Consider the following 12,500-nt stretch of genomic DNA (forward strand, 5'->3'; position numbering starts at 1 on the left):
GGAGAAACTCTCCAGCATCCAAAGTTACTACACTATGCAAGAGTTCAAAAGCCACAAGTCGTTAGAAAGTTATGAGACTTTCTGCTGTGGTTGGTGGATCTACAAGCCTCGAGGGGCCGGATTCACGAAGCCTTCTTAAGACAAAAATACTTCCTAAGTGGTGCTTTCTTCTCATCTTTTGTCTTAAGAGCAAATTTAAGAAGATTTGATATTCATGAATAAAGTTCTTATGCTTTCTTCTTAAAATGTTTCCTAAGAAAACACTTAAGAACAAATGGTATTCTTGAAAACAAAGATCTTAAATGTAGGCTTAATTTTCCTCGCAACTTTAAGACAACCCCGCACCTGTCTTAAAAATGTTACAGTGTAAAGTTGGGCCTCTTATCATAAATATAAACACATTTACCAGTTTTAGACAGCTCGTTTGAAATATCAGCCTTTATTATTGCTAATTTTAGCTTGCTGCTATTGTTTTCGGTAGCTCAGTCCTCTGAAAACTCGCATAGACGAACCGAAGGGTTCCTGCCAGCATTCGGCGCACGTCGACGTCAGAGTAGAACACGTTTCATTTCTTAAATATCTAAAGTCCATGGAAATGGCAGTATTATCTAGTAAAAACGGCAAATTCCAAGAAAGAAAAGCGTTTCAAAGTTAAGATAACCGGGAGTGCCTGAAGGCATGACTTTTCCTAGCAACGGTTGCCACTTGTAAACAAAACTCTACCGTATGATCGCGTTTAGTGTACGAATGGTGCAGGGCATTCTTATCTAGCTAAGTTCTTAAGTGGGAAAACAAAGAAGAGGTACGGGGGCAGTTCTTCACACAGCAGTGATTTCCAATCATTGTCAAGTTGTGCGGAATTAGAACCTACCGGGTTAACAACACACCTTAAACAATTACGCTTTGCCGCCCGGTATCAGGACCACCCTTCCAACCAGGGGAGGAGCTCCGTTTGGAGGAGCTCAGCTCACGGCTGAGACGACACTTTCTTATTCCTAATAGGAAAATAATGCACGTTCGAAGTGGTAAGGTCCCGACGCCGCAACTGCGTCGGTCGATGGGGTTTGCTTCACCAAAAAATGTGATGACCAGCCGCCACTGATATATATATAAATACCGTAAAACTTCAAACAATAGCCGAGTCCCAAATAGACGCATGTCTCTTTTAAACGCCCGGTGAGGCTACAGATTTGGGGTTACAGGCCGGTCTCCAACAGAAGCCTGGTCTGTTTTTTTTAGTTTCGGGTTGTATTTATTCTTCTTATACCCGTCAGATCGCCAGCAGGTGCAGATTGCGCACACTACATTTATAATTGCATGACTGCGGAGGTGAAAGCCAGAGATCCAAATGCTTAACTTTTTTCGACAATGGCATATGTCCTGCATTACTTAATTAATGCCATTTTTTAAAATTACGCACTAGACAACATATTTTATCACGAACTTTCTTTGTTTAGTTTCACTTTCTCTCGTTTCTTCGCGTTTCTCCGCATTTCTCTCAATACCGTGGCGGAAAAGAAGAAGACTTGATTTAAATGACATTTAAGCTGATAGTTGTCAAATTTGCCTAACAAAATTCGGGAGAAGCAGCGGCAAGATATTTCTCGGTTGATCAAAAGAGGGTGCGTATGGCTGAGCTGTAACGTCTGTCTCCAAAGAGGGAGAGCCCTGCGCATCGGGAGCTGCGCAAGCAAAGCAGGCAAGTGGAGGAGAGCGACGAGGAGGAGGAATTCGCAAATCAACTTGTAGTAGGCCTAGCCTAGTTGAGGATCACGGTGATAGCGATTAATAGGATCAGTTGTTTTACAGAGTAGCATTCATTCTTTATTGTTGATGTGTTATCAGGGGCAACAAGTTTACAGGCTCGATGGTAACTTGAATTGTTCAGCCCGCTGTCACATCGTTTCGTTAGGCCTATTTTAAGCTGCCAATAATTTAAGACATATCTAATAGTAGGCTAATTCTAATATGATCTGATTTGTGAAACACATTCGAATTATAGGCTAAATAAAGTAGCCTACCGTAATATAATGTGGTAACCTCCTGTTGTCATGCTTTCCGACTGCTTATGCTATTGGGTAGTTATTTCTAATCCTACAATAAACCTACACTCAACTAACAACACTAAATTAAACGCCTGTCTCATATAGACGCCTGTCTCAAATACACGCCGGTGCATTTTGGCGATTTGGCAAAATAAAAGCCCGGGCTATTGTTTGGAGTTTTACGGTATATAAAAATGTGATGACCAGCCGCCACTGATATATATATATATCAGATATACAGTGAGGAGCACATGTATTTGATACCCTGCTAAAACAGGAATATAAAATCATCATTTGACAATTGATCTTAATGCCTTAACTCAAAAAATTAGTACAAATCAAACCGCCAAGGACACCAATTTTCTTTGTGATTGAAGAATGTATCGTAAATAGATAAATGTTTTCCTTAAATGCTAGGGGAAGGAAGTATTTGACCCCCTATGTAACCCTATGGGAATTTAACACATAGGGTTAACATAGGGGCAGGCAGATTTTTATTTTTAAAGGCCAGCTATTTCATGGATCTAGGATATTATGCATCCCGATAAATTTCCCTTGGCCTTTGAAATTAAAATAGCCCCACATCATCACATACCCTTCACCATAGCTAGAGATTGGCATGGTGCTTTTTCCAGTAGGCCTATTAGCCTGTTTGATTTGCATTGAGCTCAATGAGCATCAAACAGGCTAATAGGCCTACTGGAAAAAGCACCATGCCAATCTCTAGCTATGGTAAAGGGTATGTAATGATGTGGGGCTATCTTAATTCCAACGGCCAAGGGAACTTTATCAGGATGCATAATATCCTGAATCCATAAAATAGCTGGCCTTAAAAAATAAAAATCTGCCCGCCCCTATGTTAACCCTATGTGTTGAATTCCCATAGGGTTACATTGGGGGTCAAATACTTACTTCCCCCTAGCATTTAGGAAGAACATTTATTTATTTACGAAACATTCTTCCATCACAAAGAAAATTGGCGTACTTAGCGGTTTTATTTTTACTCAATTTTTGAATTAAGACATTAAGATCAATTGTCAAATGACGATTTTATATTCCTCTTTTTAGGCAACTTTAGCATGGTATCAAATACATTTTCTCCTCACTGTATATATATAGTTCATCAGTGTTAAAGTGCTGGTGTTCAGGCATCAGTGTTAAAGTGCTGGAGTTCATCAGTGTTAAAGTGCTGGAGTTCATCAGTGTTAAAGTGCTGGAGTTCATCAGTATTAAAGTGCTGGAGTTCATCAGTATTAAAGTGCTGGAGTTCATCAGTGTTAAAGTGCTGGAGTTCATCAGTGTTAAAGTGCTGGTGTTCAGGCATCAGTGTTAAAGTGCTGGAGTTCATCAGTGTTAAAGTGCTGGAGTTAATCAGTGTTAAAGTGCTGGTGTTCAGGCATCAGTGTTAAAGTGCTGGAGTTCATCAGTGTTAAAGTGCTTGAGTTCATCAGTGTTAAAGTGCTGGAGTTCATCAGTGTTAAAGTGCTGGAGTTCATCAGTGTTAAAGTGCTGCAGTTCATCAGTGTTAAAGTGCTGCAGTTCATCAGTGTTAAAGTGCTGCAGTTCATCAGTGTTAAAGTGCTGGAGTTCATCAGTGTTAAAGTGCTGGAGTTCATCAGTGTTAAAGTGCTGGAGTTCATCAGTGTTAAAGTGCTGTAGTTCATCAGTGTTAAAGTGCTGGTGTTCAGGCATCAGTGTTAAAGTGCTGGAGTTCATCAGTGTTAAAGTGCTGGAGTTCATCAGTGTTAAAGTGCTGGAGTTCATCAGTATTAAAGTGCTGGAGTTCATCAGTATTAAAGTGCTGGAGTTCATCAGTGTTAAAGTGCTGGAGTTCATCAGTGTTAAAGTGCTGGTGTTCAGGCATCAGTGTTAAAGTGCTGGAGTTCATCAGTGTTAAAGTGCTGGAGTTAATCAGTGTTAAAGTGCTGGTGTTCAGGCATCAGTGTTAAAGTGCTGGAGTTCATCAGTGTTAAAGTGCTGGAGTTCATCAGTGTTAAAGTGCTGGAGTTCATCAGTGTTAAAGTGCTGGGTGGTCGCTCGCCTCCACATCCCCCGTGTCTCGTCACAGGAGGAGCAGGATGGGACTCTCAGATGAGAGGGACCGCCTCCTCTCTATGTCCTCTACACACACACACACACACACACACACCACACAGACATTGGTACGTATTGCCAGCAGTTTTACACTGAGCTCCTCTGTGGTCACTACTCCATTGAGAATGGCTGTGTGATCTCCTCAGTGCTTTTGTTACAATGAATATGTCATTCAGTCACAATAAATCAAAATATGTCATTCAGTCACCATAAATCAAAATATGTCATTCAGTCACAACAAATCAAAATATGTCTTTCAGTCACAACGAATATGTCATTCAGTCACCATAAATGAAAGTATGTCATTCAGTCACAATAAATCAAAATATGTCTTTCAGTCCCCATCGCTTGCAGAGCAACGTGTTGTCTTGGAGATAATGCTGTCATGGAAGTAGGGATTCTATGTACTTCTATCTTCTTTTCAGGGGCGGACATCACAGGTTCAGAAAGTAAAAGTCCTGCCAAATATTTGATCTAACCATTTAGTAAACCAGCTCATCCTAATTAGCAGCCAGGTAGATCAGATCATTAGTGATATCACCTGTGTTACGTGCACAGGCAGGAAGGATATATGGCAGGACTTTTACTTTCTGAAACCAGGATGTTCGAATCTGCTTCTTCGTGCTTGTGCTTGTGTATAGTTTTAGCAGAGAGGGCTGAAACAGATAGTAATGAAAGATTTTTTGTATTAGTGCTTCTATCTTGCAATGTTTGAAACTAAGCGGAGAAATATCACTAAATCAGTAAGGACAGGCCATCTATCTATAAATGCAAGGAACGTCTGTCTGTGTGTCACTCTGTCTGTCTGTCTGTTCCACGCATAACTCTCGGACCACTCATCCGACTGCTCTCAAATTTGGTGGGTGTCATCCTAATGGCACGGGTGTGTGCAGTGCCAAATGTCATGTTATAGGAACAAAACATGCCACATCTACGGTCTCTGTACTAGTACTGATAGAAGTGCTAGAATCTGAGTTCCTATACTTCATTTCCTACTTGGGGTTAAGTGGGAATCTGAGTTCCTATACTTCATTTCCTACTTGGGGTTAAGTGGGAATCTGAGTTCCTAAGTCTTTAGTTTCCTACTTGGGGTTAAGTGGGAAGTCTCTAACTGTAAGTCCACAGTTTGCAGTTTGGATGCTGAAACGTGAGCAGCTGGCATTGTTTGTGGACCCCGTCCTGCTGACGAGCATGATAAATATGAATCATTTTTTATCCCCTCTGTGACATCCTCAATAGAAATTCCTGAGCTTCCTGGGACGATTTCACGCTCTGGACTCGGCTAGTCAGCACAGGGAGTCTGTGTCATAAGCCCTGTAGTGATGGAGAAACCAGCACTGGACACAGCACAGGGGAGAGGAGAGGGGAGGAGAGGGGGAGCAGGGGAAGAGAAGGAGAGAGAGAAAGAGGGAGGAGAGGAGAGGGGGCACAAGGGAAGAGAGGGAGAGAGAGAGAGAGAAAGAGAGGAGAGGAGAGGGGGAGTAGGGAAAGAGAGGGAGAGAGAGAGAAAGAGAGGAGAGGGGGAGCAGGGGAAGAGAGGTAGAGAGAGAGAGTGAGGAGAGGAGAGGGGGCACAAGGGAAGAGAGAGAGAGACAGAGAGTGAGGAGAGAGAGAGGGAGAGGAGATGAGAGAAGAGGAGATGAGAGAAGAGGAGAAAGAAAGCAAGGGAAGAGAGAGAGAGACAGAAGAGGAAAGGGAGAAGAAGGAAGGAGAAGGAGAGAGAGAATAGGATGGCAGAGTAGAGGAATAGATATGTAGAGATGGAGGTGGACATGAGAGGTTTAGAGGAACAGAGATGAAGGGATAGAGAGATTAGAGAGGAGGGAGAAAAGTGAGAGACAAGTGTTCTCACAAGAGGGACAGAGGAGAGGAATGGAGAGAGAGATAGAGGAGAGGAGAGATAGAGCAGAGGAATGGAGAGAGAGATAGAGGAAAGGAGGGAGAAAGTGGATATATGAGGGGGAGAAAGGAGAGAGGAGAAAGAGACACAGAGGGGGAGGGGAAGGAGAAAAGAAGAGTGGTTGGGGGAGAGAGAGAGGGAGAGAGAGAGAGAGAGAGAGAGAGAGTTGGGGGGGAGAGAGATGTCTTGATAGGGGGTGTGGTGGTGAAAACAGGTCAGCTCCACTTTAATGGGCTGGAACTAATCCGCCTGGACATGGAGAGCATACACTCTCAACTGGGGGAGAGAACACACACACACACACACACACACACACACACACACACACACACACACACTGGGCTCTCAACTGGGGGAGAGAGACACACACATCCATAGAGATACACACACAGACACACACACACGGTAACACAAACACATACATGCACAGATACACTCGGTAATAGAAACACACACACACACACACACACACACACACGTGGTAACACACACACACACACACACACACACACACACACACATGTGGTAACACACACACACACACACACACACACACACACACACACACACACACACACACACACACACACACACACATACACACACACACACACACACACGCACACACACACACACACACACACACACACACACACACACAAACATGTGCAGACATACACACAGGCATGCATAAGCATGTACACACACACACTGGCTCCAAATATCCAGGTACACATATTATGTCCCATGCTGCACACACACACACCACAGCTGCGCCTCTCATGTCTTCCACATTCAACTTCCTGAGCAGCCTTCCTCTCTTTCTCTCCTTAATCTTCTCTTTCTCTCTTTCCTCTTTGCTCTCTCTTTACTCTTCTCTCTCCCCTTTATATTTTCTCTTTCTCTCTCTCCTCTCCTCTTTCTCTCTTGACCATCCTGTTCTTCCTTTCTACATCATCCCTTTCTCCTCTCCTCTTTCCATCCTACTGTTCAGTCACTCATGTCCTTCCCTTGCTTTTCTGTGTGCTATCACTCCTTCTGGACCTCTTTTCTCCATTTTCACTCTTCCTTTCTTTACCATTCTCTTCTTTTTTCTGCAACTGTCCTCTTCTCTTCTTTTTTCTCCTCTCTTCTCTCCTCTTCTCCTCTTCTCTCTCCTGTCTTCTTCTTTTCTCTCCTCTCCTGTCTTCTCTTTTCTTGTGTTCTTCCTCTTCAGGCAGTGTAAGTACACTGTAAAAAATTTACTGTGAAATTTACAGTAACTTACTGGCAACAATTGGCCAGTAAGTTACTGTGAATACCTTTTACAGTAAAGGTACTGTATTTCCATTTACAGTATTTATATATTCACTGTAAAATGAAAAACAATTACATACTGTGATTTCAGTTGTATTTACAGTAACTTACTGGCCAATTGTTGCCAGTAAGTTACTGTGAAAACCTTTTACAGTAAAGGCACTGTATTTCCATTTACAGTAACTTACTGGCCAATTGTTGCCAGTAAGTTACTGTGAATACATTTTACAGTAAAGGCACTGTATTTCCATTTACAGTAACTTACTGGCCAATTGTTGCCAGTAAGTTACTGTGAATACATTTTACAGTAAAGGTGCTGTATTTCCATTTACAGTAACTTACTGGCCAATTGTTGCCAGTAAGTTACTGTGAATACATTTTACAGTAAAGGCACTGTATTTCCATTTACAGTAACTTACTGGCCAATTGTTGCCAGTAAGTTACTGTGAATACTTTTTACAGTAAAGGTCCCGCATTTCCATTTACAGTATTTTATATATTCGCTGTAAAATGAAAAACAACTGATTTTAAATTAAGATTTTTTTTTTTAAGTTGTATTTACAGTATTGGTTGTTTCCCTGTAGAAGCTGGGTCAGTTAAATACTGTGAATTCAATTGAACTTACATTAGCCATCATTAATAGAATAACTCATATTCCAAAATATTTCAGTTAACTGCAGACAATAAAACAATTTTAACTTTTGTTATTTATTTAAGACATTTCAAATGTATGACTGAAGTGGATGTTGACAGACAACAGTAGACATGGTTTGAACACATGATTTGACACAGATAAGGGGGTTAAAAGCGCAGTGTGTGTAAGTGCAGTATGGCAAGTCTATGTAATGTAGTATAAGGAGTTGTGTGTGTACAGGATGCGGAGTAAAGAAACTCATCCCCAGTCTGTTTTGTGGGTGTTCCCTCAGTCAGCCACGTGGGAACAGAGATGTCTGCTTGACCTCAGTGGTTTAAACAGTCCGTGGTCAGAGCGTGAAATGTCTTTTGAAATACTTTTGGGCCGTTGTTGTACTCTTCTGGTATAGGTATCCTGCAGGGTAGGGAGAGGTGCTCTGATGGTACCTTTCGCAGTAAATGTCAAGTGTCTGAAAAAGAGAAAGAAAGCATACATTACAATTGACCCCGTTCATGAATATACAGTAATTAATGCAAACTACTCCGGTTGTGTGACAAATACAAGCAAACCCACACTAGTCAGGTGCAATAGATAGAAGTAATGCAGATGTGTACAATACACCACCATAGCAAAGTTTGGGAGTTCACTTTGATATGTCCAGTGTTTTTTTTTTTTTTTTAAAGGGACATTTCGAAGTGACCCTACACTTCTGAACAGAAGTATGTCTGTGATATCATACCTAATCTCATCGTTGCCTGCGGCAACTCTGCCTTCATGCGTACACCACTTTTCTGATGCCTAACATACTGTAGGCCATCTCCCATCTGACTTGTAATAGCAGCCTCTGGCTCCAGGCTGGGACTTCTGGATGGCTCCTAAAAAGAATAAACAGTAATTGCCATATAATTTGTTAATAAACAGCAATTGCCATACAAAACAAATCATAGCTTTAAAAAATAAGCAAGGCAATCAGAATCAGAATGGAGCTCTGTATGGCTTTAACATTGCTCGCTTTGTGCATGGTCTATTCTGTCCTTAAAACACCCCTAAACGTTCGTTTTAAAAAATGTCCAGCTCACTGAGTGGTTACTGGTCTTCAACGATCTTCTATGGCAAGTTTAGCAGCGAAATACAGCTTCTGTCATCTGTTATCAGGGATTTTCGAAATCCCAGAAGTACTTTTTCAACCGTGTGTGCCTAATATAACACAACAGAATTTGAGTTTCACTGCGAAACTTGCTATAGAAGATCGTTGAAGACCAGTAACCACTCAGTGAGCTGCACATTTTTTAAAACGAACGTTTAGGGGTGTTTTAAGGACAGAATAGACCATGCACAAAGCGAGCCATACAGAGCTCCATTCTAAAGCTGACAAATTCCACAAAATTCCCCCCCCCCCCCCCAAAAAAAGCATTCAAAACACAAACACTTACACCATGTTGAGGGCAGCAGCCATGGCTAACATCATCAGGGTAGTGCCATCAGGTAGTGCCATCAGGGTAGACCGACTTCGCCCTGGACAGTTGTTGACAGTTGAGCCCACTACGAAGTCATAACAGACACATGAAAGGAGGGGATAAACTAAACAGTTACAGACACAAATACATGCACACACATTAAATGCTATATGCATGTGTCTCTATCTGGTGAGTGAACTCACTTGCGGGCTTGGAACTTCTTCCTTATGGAAGTGACACACATTTGGAACATTCCAAAATGCACACAGCCTAAGTGTCTCTGACACAGCGTTCTCAGGGCAGCAGTCCTCACACCACCTACAAACAGAGGGAACAGAAAGAGGCTTACATTAATTAATACATTGCAAAACACACAGAACATGAAAAGACCATCACTGAAGCACTCAGGGATGCAAACACACATGTGGTCAAAAAACAGAGAGCCTCGGAGCGGGTGGGGGGGGGGGGGTTGGGGGGGGTAGGTGTGCTTAGGTGCGCAGTGTGGCGCCGGTGGCCGTGGGGTGGTGCATTATGGGTATCGAGCATCTTGGAGGAAGGCCTATATATGGTCACTACGGTGAATGTAGGGGGGTCATGATGTTCAGTACCTTTACTCTGAGTCAAAGTTGCTGTACCATCATCATCATCTTGGCAAACTACTGCACCTTGAGCATGCAGTGTATGCCGAAAAAAAGCCATTGTAGTAATGTTTGGGCACTGAAATCTTGAAAGAACACCCAGTGCAACCTTTTTTCGTTTTGTCCAAAATGATTTTTGCAAATTGCAAAATCCCCCTAAACTTGCTGTTTAGGCCTACATAGCCTATTAGCCCATGACTACACATTCTAAGGTTTCAGTGAAATATTGGCACACCACTAATAATATAGACAAAACAATTACTGCCAAGTACAAACAAATGATGGGAATACTATGTTTTATATAAGCTAATGTCCAACCAGCTCCTCTATAAGACTAGCTCTTCTCAACATTGCTTTATTGTGTTCTATATTCTATACTATAGCTATTCTTTATGCAAGTCCCATATACACTCCTACAAGTTTTTTTTTGTCAAGGCAGGTTGCTGCACTGCCAGCTACATCTAATCCAAACATAGTAGGCCAATAAAAAAAGAGGATATAGTTGGTTGGTAATCTAAATGCAAAAAATGATAAGGGCTAAACCAAAATTATGCTAATCGCGATTATAGCCACATTGCTACAATTCAAACGATGTTGACATAAATTAACAACTACTACAATAAGGCCATGATTTCCAATACAACTACTAAACAACATAACATGACAAATTAGCCTCACTCACGTAATTGTCTTCCCATAATAGGCTAAGTAGGCATAGTCTAAAAAACAATTCTAGGTTATGCTCCACAGTAGACAGATGTGCTCCTCCCGACACTTAAAAGACAAAGGCTATTTTTGGACATGTTACGGTAGACACAGAGCTGTTTGATCTGATCTTAATCCTGATTTTATTATTGATGATATCAGCAGAGTTAGCTTTTATAACCCATCCAGAGGTGCGCATGACGAACTTAACTTTATCCACATGGCAAGCGGAGCACATGCGTAAAGGTGCGTAATCTGGTCATTCATATTCTACCGTTCTCCGTCGCTGCCCTCAGTGAATTCTTTGATGTCATTAGATGGTTCCCCTTGTCACATGCAATTCAATGGACAACTTCGAAGTAGAAAGAATTGTTTTCTTCTTCATTTACTGCATCTCAATTATCTACAGACCCCCCGGGTAGATAGCGGGAGGCGCCGAAAAGCGAGCTGTTTGCATCCCTGAGCACTACTACACTCACATGCATCTTAAATAAACACATATAAGTCACCAAACATTGGGCAAATAAAGGCTATAACATGAATACCATTTAGCCAAACACTACCCTTCACAAACTAAAGATCCCTTTACTTATCGGCATGATATTTCTGGTAATTGAAATTCCCCAAATGCTCCCCTTTCACATCCACTATATGACGGATCTATGAGCATGACTATGCAAAACTACAGTTCCTAAATTAGGGGTGAGATAACTTACACATCAGCCTACTTCATTAATTTGTTTTACTGGTCCTCTTTCCAGTTCTAGCAACACTACATATTATGCATCAGCACCACATGTATGAAGTTTAATGTTTAACTACCCATGCCCCATGAAGTTCGCAAAGTAATGTTACTAACTAACTGCTAACAACTTTCACCTGTGTCTGTCTGTAGCTAACTTCAGCCTGCATGGTAACAGCCACTTTAAGCTAAGCTACTTGCATCTGATATTTCATTCAAACTAAAACTCTACATTCATAACGACATATCAGACTGAATTATTGCTAGATATGATATTGACTATCATTCGAAAAATCCCACATGATGGTTAAGTTAGTTACTGGAAAAGTTAACATTAACAGCTAACATCGCTAACGCTAGCGACGTTAGCAGCTAGCTTGCTAGTTCTAGCTATCGATATGTGCTATGCTATGATTCTAACAGGACAATAATGGCTTTGGTTAACATTTCATTGTGAAAACAATACATTTCTAATAAATTCCCGTTTTCAATTGGCATACAAACGTACTGTAATTCTTACCTTGAATATGATGTTTGTACAGAGTTGAAGATTGCAGTCAGATTCATGACTGAAAAGTGACGGTTGATGGTTGAAGTGAAGTGAAGTCACTCTGGCTTGAGTTGAAAAGTCAGGGGTGGGGGGATGGGAATTACTGCTTGTGCGCATGCGCTTATCAAGAGGATAAGCAGCCGTTAAAAACCAAACAATCGTGGAAAATGATTAGGCTGAAATGTGTTATGCTCGCTCAACAGTGTGATCAAAGCCTTAATTCTTGACATCAAATTGACTTCCTCAACCGTCTCTGGTATGTCATTATGAGTTAAAAGAAAGATAAGATTAAAAAAGGGAAAACACAGTAGTTTACTTAACTATTTACAGTAGCCTATGGCTATATTGTGATTTGTTTACAGTAGTGCTTTGACTACTGTAATTTCTACGGTAACACTTAACTACTGTAATTGTAGTTTACAGTAGAGGTACCGCATTT

General features: G+C 41.4%; 1 long non-coding RNA gene across 1 annotated transcript; it reads right to left on the reverse strand.

The window, feature by feature from the left end:
• Positions 1-9,459: 9,459 nt before the first annotated feature.
• LOC134088241 (uncharacterized) lies at positions 9,460-12,127 on the reverse strand. The gene is made up of 3 exons (XR_009939924.1): positions 12,032-12,127; positions 9,630-9,744; positions 9,460-9,511 (listed from the first exon to the last, which is right to left on the reverse strand). It is a non-coding gene; the product is annotated as an uncharacterized LOC134088241 (long non-coding RNA).
• Positions 12,128-12,500: the final 373 nt, after the last annotated feature.

This window comes from Sardina pilchardus, chromosome 7, assembly GCF_963854185.1.
Source record: "Sardina pilchardus chromosome 7, fSarPil1.1, whole genome shotgun sequence".
Taxonomy (NCBI): domain Eukaryota; kingdom Metazoa; phylum Chordata; class Actinopteri; order Clupeiformes; family Clupeidae; genus Sardina; species Sardina pilchardus.